The 17,767-nt window shown below is 38.4% G+C and overlaps 1 pseudogene; it reads right to left on the minus strand.

Annotated features, from left to right (window-relative positions):
* Positions 1-4,631: 4,631 nt before the first annotated feature.
* LOC116900510 overlaps positions 4,632-17,767 on the minus strand; it is a 30,328-nt pseudogene continuing 17,192 nt past the window's right edge.

Here is a 17,767-nt window from a genome sequence, read left to right on the forward strand (position 1 = left end):
CACAACAAATATATCATCAGTTTAAATAGTTTAATTTCCCTATGAAGTTCAGGTCTAAGCTATATTCCATCAAAGTTTAACAATACAGGTGTATCATTAGCCCACTTGATCATATGGATGCCTGAGAGTTGTGGCATTTACAATGCAGCAATCATTGGCTTGAAAAAAAGTCAAATTTTGAAATAAATGTATCTACTGTGTGCCATTTCTGCACCATTATACATTTAAGGCTCATGTCATCTCTCACATATATTATCCTGTACTTTGTATCTATATTACAAATAGATGATGAAATTAGGGCCTCTCTGGCAGAAGAAAAGGAATTATTGGGAAGAAAAAAAGAAATGAGGAATGGTGGATGAGAATGTTGAAACTGTATTGTGTGACTGAGTGAAATATCTTTATAAAATTCATCACTAAATATTCTGCCTAATAATTACAAACTAAAATTTTATACGTTTAACCATTGTGAGTTGAGGGCCATCACTAGACCAAGTTGTGGTATTTCTGACACGCATATAAGTTTTAGTTTTAGGAGGAGCATTCATACATTTTCAATGTTATCTGTACTAACTTAAAATCTCATCAACTGTCACGGCCACATAGCTGTAGGAAACACAGGGGCTTGGAAAGGAGGGTCAAGGGAAGTAGAGACACAAAACTCTGGATTCACTTAAGAATGAACAATTTTATTTTTCTCACTCCTTTTTATGTATTGTTGATCTAACTACTAGAGATAGCATTTTAGGCAAAGCTTGATCAAACAGTATCTTTGGCCCCCTTGTCTGGTTCTCTCTTCCACACTTCCCTGCCCCTGTAGCCCTGTTCAGACCCAGAGGAAGTTCCTCCTAGGCCTTATCTCATGCCACAGTATTCTGCAGTCACAAAGCCACAGCGAGCTTAAGATTGGCCCAAGAAAGGAACTGCAGTCCTGGTCCTCAACACCTCCCACTCCTGATTTTGTGGCAGCACCGTTACATAAGCAACCCTTTTGTGCAAAATCAGTGTTCTCTGGGTTCTCTGGGTGCAGGGCAGCTTATTAAAAGCAATAAAATAATAATACCAACTACAATATTAAATGTATCAGATAAATTTAAATTAACTAGCTTCATCATGTGAAACATTAAAGGGATTAAGATGCTGTGAGCTATTTGCAATTTATTCACAAACTATTGGCCAGGAACTAGTGACGAATGAGAGCTTTCTTCTTTTTTTAATTTTTATTAGATATATTTCTTTACTTACATTTCAAATGTTATTCCCCTTCCCAGTTTCCTGTCCATAAGTCCCCATCCCATCCCATCCCATCCCCCTCTCCTTTGCCCTCCCCCATATTCCCCTGCACTGGGGGTCCAACCTTGGCAGGACCAAGGGCTTCCCCTTTCACTGGTGCCCCAACAAGGCTATTCTCTGCTACAAATGCAGTTGGAGCCCTGGGTCAGTCCATGTATAGTCTTTCAATAGTGGTTTAGTCCCTGGAAACTCTGGTTGGTTGGCATTATTGTTCTTATGGGGTTGCAAGCTCCTTCAACTCTTTCAATACTTCCTCTAATTCCTCCCAAGGGGGTCCTGTTCTCAGTTCAGTGGTTTGCTGCTAGTATTGACCTTTGTATTGGACATGCTCTAGATGTGTCTCTCAGGAGAGATCTATATCCAGTCCCTTTCAGCATGCACTTTTTAGCTTCATCAATCTTATCTAATTTTGGTGGCTGTATATATATATATATATGGGTCACATGTGGGGCAGGTTCTGAATGGCCATTCCTTGAGTCACTGCTCTAAGCTTTGCTTCCATTTCCCCTCCTATGGATCATTTTTCCCCTTTCAAGAAGGAGTGGGAGCATCTGCATTTCAGTCATCCTTCTTCTTGAGCTTCTTGTGGCCTGTGGATTGCATCTCGGGTAGTTCGAGCTTTTTGGCTAATATCCACTTATCAATGAGTGCATACCAAGTGTGTTTTTCTGTGATTGAGCTACACACTGAGCTGAGTGAGGACTCAGGATGATATTTTCTAGTGCTTCTGAATGTAATTACCCAAGGTCAATAGCACCATGTTTTCACCATGGGAATTGATAAGCTAAAGCAGAGTTACAAATATAAGTATACCTATAATGGCAATCAATGGCCAATTGATATTTAATAGCTTTCACTTGTTGCCTAGTTCACTCAATTCCATCCTTAACAGCATCAAGTCTTTTTGAAAATCCATGTCTATTCTTTGCAGTGGGGAGATTTTCATAGCCCAGAAATATTTCCACTAAATTATTGGTGATGTGACCTATTTGTACTCTCGCTTTGAGGATCAACACTCCTACTATACTGACAATTATGATTCAAATTAAGTATCAGGATTCCAACAATCAACAATCCTATAAACCTTAGTTCTAGTTCTTAGTACTATCAATAATTTTCCAAGTATAGCATTAATATTTTCTGAAGACCATTTTTTTTTAGTTTTACTGGAACCCATGTGAAGGTTGTTTTAGTATGATAAAAGCAGACTTGAAAGTATATATTAATACACTGAGTGATGTGACAAAAAGCACACAAATTATGGCACTGGGTGTCAGTGTCATTCATATCTCTCCAACTAATAAGACATGAGGTGGGATTACACAGGCCAGGAATAAACATTTCTATTAGAGTTATAGAAATAGTAAAGTTGGATGTGTAAATGGTAATATTTCCCTTATGAAGCTGCATAGGTCCTGTGCTTGAACTAGAGCTCAAAAAAAGGTACGCATGACACATCTAAATTTTAACACTGATGCAGATTCAGTGGGTCCATGGCTAAATATACTTTTTGTGTTGTTTTCTTATTTCTCCCATATCTCCTTTCTTCTTTTCCAACTGGAATTTTAGCTTCTTGTGGGCATTTGTATAACCCCAACAACCAACAGTGTACAGAGAACTATTGCCTCTCCATCATGGCTGATGTTTTGTTGTTGTTGTTGGTGGTGGTGTATTATTATTACTATTATTATTATTATTATTATTGTTGTTGTTGTTGTTGTTGTTGTTATTACTTGTCTTTCTAGTATCTAGTCTACCAAGTATGGTGATATCTCACTGTGGTTATAATTCGCATTTCTATGATGATTGTTAGTGCTGAACATTTTCATGTATTTTGCATATTTATGTATCTTCAAATTTCTTTATATGTATATACTGTGAGTGTGCACATGCATGTGTGCATGTGTGCTGTGTGTGTGTTTATGTGTGCTTGTGTGCATATGCCATGACGTGCATATAGAGACCTGAGGACAACTTGCAGGACTTGGCCACAAGTCACTAGGCTTGGAACTAAGTGATAGTACTTACTGAGTGTGTGTGTGTGTGTGTGTGTGTGTGTGTGTGTGTGTGTGTGTGTAAGTAGTTTTAGAAAGTTCTATTTTTAGAAAGTTCTATTCAGATATTGTCCCAGTTTGGTTTTTGGTTTTTTTGGTTTTTTGGTTTTTTTGTCAACATGACACCAGCTAGAGTCATCTGAGAAGAAGAATCTCATTTGAAAAAAAAATGTCTCCATCAGATTGCCTGTGGGTAAGTTTCTAGTGTATTAATGATTGACATAGTAGGGTCCAGGCCATTGTGGGCAATGCCATGCTAGGCATGTAGACCTAATTGTTATACGAAAGCAGGCTGAACAATCTATGCAAAGCAAGCCAGTAAGTCCCTCTATAGTGTCTACCTCAGCTATTGCTTTGAAGTTTCTGTCTTGACTTTCTACCCTCACTGCTCTTCATGGTAGAATGTAAAATAATAAAGTCTTCCTTCCTTTCTTCCTTCCTTCCTTCCTTGGCTTTGGTTATGATGTTTTTATTAGAGCAACAAAAGACAAACTAAGACATTTTGTCCTTTTCAAATTAAAATAATAATAAAAGGGGTTGGTTTTTTAAAATGTATTTTAAATATTGCAAATACATCATTTAATACCTCAGTGAACAGGCTGTGTCTTCGGTTTTACTAGCCACACAGGCCAGGCTTTCAGTTTGATGTGCTAGTTTCTTGTTTTCACTTTAGCTGCCTTGGTTTCAGGCAGCACGCCCGCCCACATTCTCTCACCAGCACTCTGTAGTGTACTTTGAAATGAGGTACAGTGGTACTTTCAGTTTTATTCTTTTGACTCAGATTGCTTCGGCTGCTCCTGATGGTTGCTAGCACCATATGCATTTAGAGATTGTATTTTCTATTTCTGCTGAACAATAGTCATTGACATGGCAGCTCTTCTTAGGTAGTACAAGCATTTTAACAAAATGAATTCTGTCAAACCATAAGGGTGGAATATCTTTCATTGATTTGTGTTATCTTTTATTTCTTTTAAAATGTCTTATAGCTTCTCTATACAGATCTTTTCCTTGTGCAATTTATTGCAAAGCTTTTTTTTGTTTTGTTTTGTTTTCTTTTTATCTTCTTTTAAATTTTATTTTTCTTGGATATTTGACGTATTTACATTTCAAATGTTATCCCTTTCCCCCTCTCCCGTATCCCCTCCCCCTGCTTCTATGGGAATGCTTCCACTCACACCCACCCATTCCCCATCAATGCGCTGGCATTCCCCTACGCTGGGAAAACAAGCCTTCACAAGACCAAGAGCTTTTCTTCCTATTGATGCTGGACAATGCCATCCTCTGCTACATATGTGCTTGAAGCCCCATATATGTACTCTTTGGTTGGTGGTTTAGTCCCTGGGAGCAACAGGGGTTCTGGTTGGTTGATATTGTTATTCTTCCTATGGGGTTGCAAACCACTTCAGCATCTTCAGTCTTTTCTCTAACTCCTCCATTGATGTCCACTTGTTCAGTCCAATGGTTAGCTTCAACCATCCTCATCTGTATCAGTAGTGCTCTGCCAGAGCCTCTCAGGAGACACTCATATCTGGCTCTTGTCAGCAAGCACTTCTTGGCATTGGCAATAGTGACTAGGTTTGGTGGCTACATATGGGATGGATCCCCAGGTGGGACAGTCCCATATAACCTTTTCTTCAGTCCCTGCTACATTCTTTGTCCCTGTATTTCCTCCCATGAGTATTTTGTTCTCCCTTCTAAGAACAAATGAAGCATCCCATATTTTGGTCTTCCTTCTTCTTGAGCTTCATATGGCCTATGAATTGTTTCTTGGGTATTCCGAGTTTGGGGGCTAATATCCACTTATCAGTGAGTGCATACCATGTGTGTTCTTTTGTGGCTGGGTTACCTCACTCAGTTCCTTCCATTTGACTAAGAATTTCATGTAGTCATTGTTTTTGATAGCTAAGTAGTACTCCATTGTGTAAATGTACCACATTTTCAGTATCCCTCAGTTGAGAATTCTTTGTTTAGCTCTATACCCCATTATTAACGGCACTATTTATTCTCTGGTGTCTAACTTCTTGAGTTCTTTGTATATATTAGATAGTAGCATTCTATCAGATGTAGGATTGGTGAAGATCTTTTCCCAATCTGTTGGTTGCCATCTTGTCCTATTGACAGTGTCCTTTGCCTTACATAATAAGCATTGCAATTTTATGAGGTCCCATTTGTTGATTGTTGTTCTTAAAGCATAAGCCATTGGGATGTTTTTCAGTTATTGCAAATGGTAATTTTTTAGTTCTCTTTCAGATGATTTGTTTTTAAATATACAGAAATGCCACTGGATTTTGTACATACATTTTGCATCTTGCAACTTTATGCATTTATCATCTCTGACAATTTTCTTCTGAATCCTCAGGATGCCATATCTAAGTTGCTGCATATGAAGAGAGACAATTTAGCTTTTCCTTTCCAATCTGGTTCCCTTCCATTCCTCCCTCTTGCCTAATAGTTTTGTCTAGAAATTCTAGAGCAACAATGAACAGAATTAGCTGGAATCTGCGACTATCTCCATTACAGATCTTAGAAAAGCTTTTATTACTTCTCTTCTGAGTATGATGTGTGCCATACACAGTTGAATGGATTAAATCTTTCTCCTTTATAACAAATATATTGAGAGGTTTATCAAGAAAGGATGTTATATTTTATCCAATATAGTCTACTAAGGAGACCATATTTTTTCCTTCATTCTGTCAATGTGCTGCTATAGTTTTGTGTATGCTAAATCATCCTTGAATCCCTAGGGTAAATTCCACCTGATTGCAGCACATGATCCTTTTAATGTGCTGTTGAATTCAGCTTGCGGGTATATTGTTGAGGACTCTCACACACATGTTTATTAAGGAGATTGGCCTGTAATTTATTTTCTTGAAATGTCTTTCTCTGACTTTACTATTAGAGAAATTATGACCTCCTGAAATAAGTTCAAAAATATATCCATATCTTCTTCTTTAGTATTTGGAAGGCTTTGAGGGTTGGTATTAGTTCTTTAAATTCTTGCTAAAATTCAGGAGTTGAGACCACTGGATGCTAGAATTTTCTTCAATGGGAAACTTTTTTATTATAGATTCAATCTTCTTACTCATAATATATCTGTTCAGATTTCAATTTCTTCATAATTCAGTTCCTGCAAGTTATATATGTCTGGGAATTTATTCATGTCCTCTAGGTTATCCAATTTGTTTGCATGTTATTCTCATAGTAATCTCTTATAATCCTTTGTGGTTTTTTGGTACCAACTACAGTGTTTCTTCTCTCGTTTCGGCTTTTATTGATCTGACTCTTTGCTCTTCTGTCTTTATTTAGCTACAGGTTTGTCAAATCACACCCTCTAACATAAAAAGCAAGTCTTGACTCTTTTGTTCTTTTCTACTGTTACTATAGTTTCAATGCCATTCCTGAGTTCATTATTCCTTCTTTCTGTACCATTGAGACTTACTTTGTCAACCTCTACACACCAGCTTTTCTGGGAAAGGACAGACCAGTTTGACGCCCAGACAGCTGGAAGACACACATGAAAATGCACATGACAGCACATGTGTTCAACCTGGAACAAGGGGATAGGCTTAGAACTTGGATTTTTGTGGTTTACTTAATACGGGGACAAGCCTGGGGCTTATTTGCTGAAACAGTTCTAAATCCTAGGTCCATGGGAACAGGTCGAATTTGTGTCTTTTGGGACTATTTGTGTGGCATTTTTTCTCTCAATTGCAACATTCCCTCCTGCCAAACTGAAATTATTGCTCTAGGAAGGGTGTGTGTGTGTGTGTGTGTGTGTGTGTGTGTGTGTGTGTGTGTGTGTGTGTGTGTGTCCTGTGTGTGTGTGTTGAGTAGTTGGGGTATTATAAGCTTCAGGAGGTAAACAAATGTTACCTGTTGGAAAGAATAGAAAGTTGAAGGTTCCTGAGGTCCTCTATCCCACAGTATAAAAAGAAATATAACGGTTGCTGTTGTGGAATGCTGGTCATCAAATGTGAAGGGACATTTGTATAGTGCAGTTGCCTGCAAGCTTCAGAGAGCCCCGGGTTGCAGGACTTCAGAAGTTGGTTGGGGTAGGTTTTCTGGTGATACAGCTGCTTTGGAGTCATCCCTGCTCCTTGTAAGTAAATTCCTCCCCCATTCCCATTAGAAACCTTGGTAAAAATCTTATTGGTTCACCACATTGCCCAGGGTCCTTGTGTTGGTCTGTTTGGGCTACCATTCTGGAATGAATAGGGGTGTGTGTGTGTGTGTGTGTGTGTGTGTGTGTGTGTGTTTGGTGTGTGTGGTATCTCTCTCCAGGAAAAGTCTATATCACACAACAGAGACCAATGTATATCCTGAGTCCATGGGATCAAGGCAGCAGCCAGTCTCTTCGAGGGTAATTCTGTCTGTGTTATTGATCAATGGGTCCTACTTGGGAGTCTGTATAAGCTGATGTATGTGTGGAGACCTGTGTGCAGGTTCTAGCTTAAAGGTTATATTCACAATGGTTGGCCTGGTTACAGGAACATTAGACCCCTCTAAAACCTGAATACCAAAAGACAGCCTAGACCTGGAACAAGGATCAGACCATCCTCAGGAATCTACTAGAACAGAACTAAATTCTGGGTTTATTGGTATGCGGGGCTTTAGGAATCAACTTGGTGTTAAATAAATCAACACCTTTTGTAGATGTAGACCCAGTACTAGAGACCAAGGGTTCTGTGTTAGTGTGAGAAGTAACCCTAATGGCAGGGCCTTCAAGAGACAACACAGTGACATTCATGGCTTAGAAATTGAGGTGACAGTGAACGAACACAGACACAAGTACAGAAAAGTTGTGCTCATTCTTTATAGTATAAGCAAAGAGGTTAGCTAATCTCGATAGAAGGTATGTGTAGCAGTTACCATGGCAAATATCCAAGAAGAGGAAGCTTCACTTGATACTTTCTGCACACCCTGGTTTCAGCTGAAGATCAACCACTGATCAACACCTATACCTAAGAAAGGCGCTGCATTTCCTTTGAGCCTGACTATAGGAAAGTTTTGTTATTCCCATGGATCTGAAGCTTGGGGATCCTTAACAGTGGTGGTACCCATGTCAGCAATGCACATTAATGCAGGACTTCAGCTCCCTCCGGAAGACCCTGGTGGTAGGTGGACATGCAGCATATATCTAAAGATATATATATATATATATATATATATATATATGCCCGATACTAAGGTTATAGGAGATAGCGTAGTATTGAGGAGAGACCAGAATATAAAGGCTGATAGATTTAATCTTGTACCAAGGGAAACCTGAAGCCTTGGATATTGATGTAAATCTAGAAATTAAATATTAGGTCTAGAGCTAATGGCTTTGGATCTAACCTGGAGTAGGGCAGCCTAGAACCTGTGTCTATAGGTACCAGCATGAAGTGTGGGGCTATGAGGGTCTTGCTGATGATAGTCAGTAGTGAAGACTAGTTGAAAAGTCCAAGGCAAAGTCAATACTCACTTCTCCCCATGTCCAAAGCTGTTTATATCTGGAGATATTGTGCTGCATGGGCTAGAAAAGATGTTACAAGGGCAGTGCTACATTGCCCTTCCATATTTCTTTATTTCAATGCTACATCAAATACTGTAACTTCTCAGTTCCTTTACCTAGCCCTTATGAAGATAGTTTCACTTATAGATAGCTCTTTGCATTGACATCTCTGTGAAGGGACAAGTACTGTCGAGTCCTATTCTGCCGTCATAACTCCCCTCACCATCAAAGCTCCTATTCAATTGCTGGGTTTTCATTTTTGTGTCTATGAATAGCATTTTATTTTCTCATTGTTATAACTAACATTGCACATTGAACTGCCCTACATAAAAGTCTCTGCTCCCATCTACGGTTTGTTTTGTAGCAAAAAAAAAAAGTAATTCATGTTCAACATAAAAGCCTTGAAAAGAACAGAAAACCCTATTGAAATAAAGGCTTCAAAGGTCAGTTGTAAATCCATCTTCTAAAGATAATTGCATAATGAGGTTTTGTTCCGTGTCTTTTTAGTATTCGATTCTTTCTCTTGTACATGCATGCATAGTTATAAAAACAGAATCAAACTGCACACACATTTTTGCTTGTGTTGGGTCACATCAACTTGACTGGATTTACAACTCCCTCGGAGATGGTTGCAGCAAATCTCTGAGTTTGCCTGTGAGGGTGATCCCAGAAAAGATCCACTGGGAAGGGAAGACTCTCCCCAAATGTGGGTACCATCTCATGGGCTGGGGGCAATAAAAAGCAAAAACATGGAATGTTAACATTCCCTTTTCTGTACTCCTGACTCACTGACATGTGAAGGACACTGTGATGTACTGAACCCTCAGGAATTGTAATTCAAATTAAATGTTGTCATCCTTTGGTCATTTTCCGTCCAGTATTCTGTCTCAACAATACAAAAGTAATTAATAAAAACCCCTGTCTCACCATCATTCCTGAACACGTCAATGATAGCTCCTCCTTAATTTGGTTTCTACATCTGTTTCAGTGGACATGTATTTATACTGTTAGTTCCCATGTCTCCAGATAAATTTCCCAGTTACTTGTATTGGTAAGTAAATACATGCTAAGTAGCCAGCCACCAACCCTATACAGCTCTGGATATTACACAGTGCGTTGTCTTCCATTGCCCTTAGAACAGTCAGAAATACAATGCGGAAGTGTATGGGATTAACTCTCCCCAATAGTAAAATAGTTGTCCTATTCTGACCAGGAGAGTGGATAGTGGAGAAGTTGGGGCTTAGAGATAAATTCTTTCTCAAGTATTTCCTCAGATGCTATGTTCCAAGTCACAGCCTTTCTGGTACAAGGAGCCTGAAGGGAAACAGGAGATAAGGCAGCAACATCAACATTGCTGTGTTTTCCTATCCCCCTCCTTTGTCTTGTTTCTCTTTTGTCTTACAGCGGCTACCCTGGAAATGTGCCCTGCAAAGAGGATTAGCACTGAAACATTTTCTCCCCGTATCTTCTTCCTGTGAGCTCCAGCTTACACACCTGTGTGGTACCATATCACCAAAATATTGAGGCTAAGCAATAAATCACCCATTGATAAGCAAGCGGCGTTTTTAGATATTCCTTATTATAAATTCCTCTAGTGTAATAATTCTTACTGAAAGATATTTACACTCAACCCTGATAATTTTCTTAGGATAAATTTATAGGCATAGAATTTTTAAGTAATACAAACACCTTTAAGAGGAACGGGAACAAACATGCAGAAGTTCCCTAATTAAGTACTATACGAGTCAGCAAAGAAATTAGTCGTGGCTTACTGAATGTACCTTGGATGGGAAAACTTTGTAGTTTAAGATAGTAAACTTTTATAAATTTTTCAGGAAATCTAGCCAGATCCCTAGATCCTGGCTAAGCAACATAAATAAATTGAAACGTATGCAAAATATCTTCAAGATGTTCAGTGAGTTTTCTCTGTTTTACAGATAGCCCATATTCTATTTGTAAAAAAATAATTTCTTTTCCCCTGAGCGGTTTTGTTGTTGGTTTAAGTATGTTTGTGCTTTTGTATTCATTTCATTTCTACCTCTACACCCTCCTCGAATGCTCTCATAAAACTGCAACATAAAAGGAAGTTTTACTTCTCAATACTCAGCAAAATCTTACCTAAACCATGATCTAGCAACTGGAACTTTCTGTGACATTTCAGTTCCTGTATAAGCCACAAGTTCTTTCTGCGAGGACACATGTTTATTATTGAAATTTAATAATTTACCTTTGCTCCAAAACTGTCCATAATAAAGTCAATAAGTAACATCCATGTACTATTAGGTTCTATTCCATTATGTATTCTTTCAGATAAGACTTACAAAATATATGTCTGTGACAAGAGAGTATATGAAGTTTGGATGTTTATGTGAGCTTTGCATTCTTGAAAATGAAAGAAACTACTCCAATTTTATCCCTGTGTGCTACCTTCGTACAATCCAAATCCTGCCTGTGGCCTGCTACCTATGTGTTGTAACAATTGTGAAGACAATTTTTAAGTAATTGGTCAGGTTATTTTATTTCTTCTTTAGTTCAAAACAGAAAAGATGTCTTCCTCCACAACATATCTATTTCTTCCTGCATATCTATTTCTATATTATAATCCTTATATCTTATATCCAAAAGTAATTTAATGTATATAAAATTGCAGCAAAACCTTTCTCTAAGTAGATTAATTTAGGAGCAGGGAGGCAAATGCTGCAAATCCTCCACAATGTGTAGATTCTAGTTTTGAGCCTCTGACTCTATATTCAACTTGAAGTACCTACAGAAGCCAGAGAACTAAGAAGAGACCATCACAGGAGGGGCACTTTCAGAAAGAGGAGCTAGTAAAGTGTAGGTATTAAGAAAATCAGTGTGGGGGGGTGGTAAATACTATGAATTTAGTGGCTTTAACAGCTTGGGCAATAGCAGAGTGTAGAATGTTTGTGGACCAGCATAGGGGAATGATTAAAGCACAGAATCACAGAAAACTACCACTGTGTAAACCACATGACATATACCTCATTAAGAATTGTTCAGTAATCCCCCAAAGACCTCCAAAACAATATAGACTCTTTCTATTCTTCTCAGTTGACTATAAGAATTAACTGATAAGACTCTGTTGACGAAACACTACATACTTTTGTGTAAGTTGTAGAGAATTCAAGCTGGAACTGAGCTAGAAGCTGTCTTCTGACTAGTTTGCTTTTGTGATACCAGAAAGTGCTATATGCTATGTACATTGCATATGCTATATGGTATATGCTGGTATAAGAGAAAAATAATCACTGATCTTACACTTATCTGAATCCTATAAACTATAATATCAACTTTCCAGGCAATATGTAACTACAGTCACAGGGGTGGCACGACTCTTATGGTAGTGACCATTACTCTCTTCTTGGATTCACAGAAGGCAATTTACATTTAGTACCATAAAACTGCATGGCTGAGGGAGTGTTGGACTATAGGGAGTAATTTACTGTTGTTGTCTAGCTAAGTTTACATTGCATCAAATGTGTGTGTGTGTGTGTGTGTGTGTGTGTGTGTATGTGTGTGTGTTTCTACCCAGACAAATGCTACTGTCAGCCTTAATTAGAGAAATTTTTCTTTGCAATAAATGGGAATGAAAGCAAAAAAATTCATGGCTGGTCAGCCTCCCGAGAATACGTGCAAGCTGCATGTATAAAACATTTAAGTATAAAACATTTATATCTCCCCTTCCAAGTCTTGGGGATCATTGAAGAAGACAGAAGGGAAAGATTTTAAGAGCCCACAAATAGGAAGAAGGGCAAAATACTATCTTTGGGACAAAGCACAATGTTTACAATCATGATCTCACAGCATCTATATGTGTATGCTCTCAGCCAGTACAAGACTGAGATTGTCAATAGTCAATCTTTATTGAGGATGGCCTTGCTCTCCCTGTTGTGCTGTTGGCTACTAATGGATTATTGAAATGAGAATAAACCATCATTTTTTTGGGTACATAACCACTGATGAGCCCACCCAGTAGCTCTAAATTCTTAGTCACACAGGCAGCCTTGATTAAGCTTAGTGGGATATGAATGAGGGACGAGGATATGTAGGGAAGAGAGAATGATATGAGAGGTAGGAGAGAAATAAAGCAGATAATAGACTTATCTGGCATCAATAAAAAGAGAGGCCCTTGGTCCTGTGAAGGCTCAATGCCTTTGCATAGGGGAATGCTAGGACGGTGAGGTGGGAGTGGGGTGTTTTGGAGTGAGCGCCATCATAGAAGAAGGAGGAGGGTTTTGTGGAGGGAAAACCAGGAAAGGGGATAATATTTGAAATATAAATAAATAAAATATCCAATAAAAATTAAAAGAATATTGTAGGAAGCTTAACAAGGAGGAAGACCCAAGTGCGGATACCTGAAACCCACTTAGAAGGGAAACAAAATAGTCAGGGGAGTCAGAGCAAGGGAAGAAACTGGGTGTGAGTGTGGGGGGAGGAGGGCAAAACAAGGGGAAAGATCAGGTTCGGGGCAGGACAGGAGGGATGCCCACAGGGCCAGGAGAATGAAAAGGAAGGATGTATAAGGTAAGAGTGATCAGAATGCACTGTAGGTATGCATGAAATTATCAAAGAATACAGTTAATAAAAGTTATTAAATGGATATATATGCCATTCCATAAACAGAGGTGCAATTATCTTGAAACTATATTGGTCAAATTAATAAATAAATAACTTCCCACCAAGAAAAGTGATGATATTTAATGAGTAAACTTAGGATCTAAAGTCAAAACCACTTTATTTAAGTCTTTGCGTTACCACTCTGTGCTTTGACAAACTTCAAAGTTTAGAACAGTTCTTGGCACATGCTAAGCATATAGTAAAATTTAAAATGTACTAACATGGAAATAATTTTAATCAGTCCACATATTTTTATGTACTCAATGTTACACTGATCACTTGACAACATCTTACAGGATTTGACTTTGTATTTTCACTTTAATTGATTAGTTAATTAATTTAATTATTTATGTATGTGTGTGGTATATGTGTGCACATGCATGTCTATGCATACATGCAGAAGCCAGAGGTGGGTGTTGCATATACTGAATACATAGTTCTGCCCCTTACTTATCAGAGCTCAATGATTTGGTTGGGCTGGCTAGTCAGAAAACTTTAGGAATCTGCCTTTCTCTCTCTCCAGTTACAAGATTAAAGGAACACATCACGATACCCAGGATTTTATGTATGGATCTATATTCAGGTTCCCATGCTTACATGATAAGCACGATGCCTAGTAAAGCCATCTCTCTAGCTATGGCTTTGTACTTCTTCCCAGATTTCAAATGATTTCCAGGTTGATAAAAGACAGTTAAAAGGAATTAGCGCTAATTCAGTACCTAATGTGTTCCAAAACCCTCCTATTATGCAGACTCTTCTTCCTAAGTGTATTAATTTTGGAAGCTCCCCATGATATCATAATTATCAAAATGTAGCCACATTCCACATTCTATAATTTTGGCGTTTAAAAAGATTGAAATGACTTTTATAATTATAGTCTTAAAATTACTCTCAATTTCAATATTCCAGTTTTTTTTTTCAATATAGAACGTGAAGAGAAAAAATTATCTTATGCCTCTAGCATCTGAAAGGGCCTTTGAAAATCTTACACACTATAGACATTCCACATTTAATGAATAATGCTTTCCCTCTTCAGGTCATACCTTATAATAATGAAATTTCTCTTCTGTTAATATGGAAACTGAGGCACAGATAATTTAGGACATTTTGCCATGTTCATATGATACGAGGATCAAATGCAGTCCTGGACAAATTCAGAAAAGTCTTTGTATACTTCATCCCCCATCTCAGAGTGGGACAGTGGACTGTGGCTGGCCTCTTGAAGCACACACATGGACAACTGTGTTCTTCCTCCCAACACTGCAGTGCCGAATCAGAAGTCTGCAGTCTTAAATCCCTTTTGGCAGAGAGCCCAGATTTCTGGGACTTCATTTACTCTCTTGTCAGACTGCCCATCAAGAACTAAAGCCCTATGCCTTCATGCGGCTGGAGCCCAGAACTCTTAACATTTCATTTTATCTTTAGTTTAAACACCTTTTTGTTTCTGTTCTTATCAGCTCGATGTGTGTTTTATGTTCTGCCCTTTAAGTTTTAAATCTCTTTGCCTTTTTGGTGTCTTTTCCAGTTACTGGTCAGTCTGACTGTGAGAAATAGCTACTTCTTCTGACCTGTCTGAAACAAATTCTAAAAGGAATCCATTGCCTGGAAATTGAAAAGATAAAAGCTATCTATTATCAGAAGCATGTGCTATTTAAACTTCATGTGGATTTTTAAAGTCTTTTGTTTTATTAATAATTTTACATCTACACTTCATGAGCTCTTTAATGTGAAAGGAATGTTTACCTTCTATGAAGAAACTCTAAAATAATTCATGAATCTAAAACTATGGCCTGATCACAGCCATTAGAGACATTAGGTAGTACAGGGCATATGATAGTAGCTGTTTATCTTTACTGAGGAACTGAAAATACCAAATATAACTCAAAGTTGTTTGTATTACTAACACAAAAAACTCTCCCTCAAACATTAGAAAAGAAATCAATGCACAGAAGGAAAAAGTAAAATCATTTGGCTAAGACCATGAACGTAGCAAGTGGTAAATGAAAATTTCTATCCAGGAAGTCTAGCGCCAGCCTGCCCAGCCACGGTCACTATAGCACCTGCTGTATTCGTGGAAATGCAGAAGAAACTGGTAAGGGCTGAAAGACTGAAGAGACACAGGAAAACAGAGAAGCATTTTGTTTCTGCCACTTAGCCTGCAACTTATGCCTGCACTACATCAACAACTATATGAACATTTTCCTAAGAGGTTAGTTTGGCTCTAGGGACAAACTTCACTTGAAGGAAGAGGAGTAGAAAAAGAAAATTACTCTCTCCTAATTAGGGCTAGGAAGAGAGTCATGAGGTTTTCTGGTTGCCAGAGCACTAGACTCTGAAGCATTTTGGAATGCGGCTGTCTTCACAGTTGGCACCATCACCAATGGCTGCACTAGGTGTGCTCAAGTGACTTGCTGGAAAAAAAAAGTGTCAAATTTTATGGCAGAGTAAGAGAAATAAATATGCTGTGGCACTTGGAGACCACACCTGCTGGGATCAGAACACAAGTGAAGGAGGCCCTGGAAAGGAAATACCATTGTGGGCCATTGTAGGCTTCAGAAAGTACTATCGAGATTTTATTTATAAGGGAAATTCAAAATACTAAGAATCAATTGTATCTCAAAACTACAAATAATGGTAATGATAATAAAAACATAAAAAAACTCTAACTCTAGAAAAACAAGTAAAATTAAAACCAACATTTAAAAATAAGCATGATAAACTATTATTTTTACATTCCTACATTTTTATTATTTTGTCTCTTTTTATCATTTTATCAATGTATGATGAGACTGGAGAGATGGCTGCTCTTCCAGAGGATCCAGGTTCAATACATAGTGTGCACATGGCCGTGCACAGTGATCTGTATTTTCAGTTGCAGGGAATCTGATTCCCTTCTGGTTTCCACTGGCTCTAGTTATTCAATTGTTACCCAAAACAAGGGACTAGGTTCATAGCTCAAGCACAAAGATCTGATATAGACCCCCTAAAACTCATGTGAAAATATTCAGACATCAAGTGAAGTGCACATTTGTCACACCAGTGCTGAGGACACGGAGACAGCAAGATCCCTGGAGCTCATTCCAGCTAGCTCATTTGACGTGCTCCAGGCCAGAGAGAGATACTGTCTCAAAATAACACAGTGGACAGAACCTGAGGAACAACACCTGAGTTGATCTCTGGCTTAATCAAACATCTACACATACACACACACACACACACACACACACACACACACACACAATATACCATAACATTGAGAATAAAAATAATAGAGAATATTATACATTTATGAAAATTATTTTAACTCAAACTGTATATGTATTAGATCATATGGAAATGAAAAACTAAAATGGATAATTTTCAAGAAAATATTTAAAAATTTACTCAAAAAAACCCCAGTAACTAAATAACAACTGTAATAACCACAGATAAACATGGGATACTTCCTTTCAAATGATAGAAGGCACTGATGTTTTGACAGCCACTCAGAACCACATATTTAAGGCAAAAGCAACAAAACTGTGATATAAACTGGTGTCTGAAGACCAAAAGAGACAGGCATTCTTTGCATTCCCTTTTCTGTTACTACATAACAATTTTCAACAGGTATCATAGTACAGCAATGTGATGTCATTATTTCACTGTTTGTGTCAGGTTGGTCACAGTCCTATGTGACCTTTCACTGACTGAAGAATTTAGTTCCCTATCATTGTGAGATTGAAACTCCCATTTTTTTACAATCTTTATTAACCATTTTATTCATTTCCCTTTCAAGTGATATCCTCCTTCCTCCTGGTTACCCTTCCACCAACACCCCCATCCCATTCCCCTCAACCCCTACCCTTTTCCTCTATGAGGTTACCCCTGCACTCATTCACCCACTCGCTCCTCAATCCTCTAGCATCCCCCTATGGTGGGGCGTCACGCCTCCCTCCCCTCCCATTGATATCAGATAAGGTCATCCTCCGCTACATATGTATCTTGAATCCAAGCTCCCTACATGTATACTCTTTGGTTGGTGGTTCAGTCTCTGGGAAATCTGGGTGGTCCGGTTAGTTGATATTTTCGTTCTTATGGGGTTGCAATCCTCTCCAGCTCCTTCAGTCCCTCCCCAGCTCTTCCATTCCACCAGTGCCTGACCAATACAGATAAAGATACTGAATAGCCAACCATCCGACTGAGTCCAAGGATCCCACTTTCTTGTTAGCCATTACCTGGGAACACTTCTAAGATCTCAGTGTCCACTGCCATTTCTCTGCTTGGCTTAACTGCCCCTGGACATACCTTC

The sequence above is a fragment of the Rattus rattus genome, chromosome 5 (genome assembly GCF_011064425.1).
Source record: "Rattus rattus isolate New Zealand chromosome 5, Rrattus_CSIRO_v1, whole genome shotgun sequence".
NCBI classification, from domain to species: domain Eukaryota; kingdom Metazoa; phylum Chordata; class Mammalia; order Rodentia; family Muridae; genus Rattus; species Rattus rattus.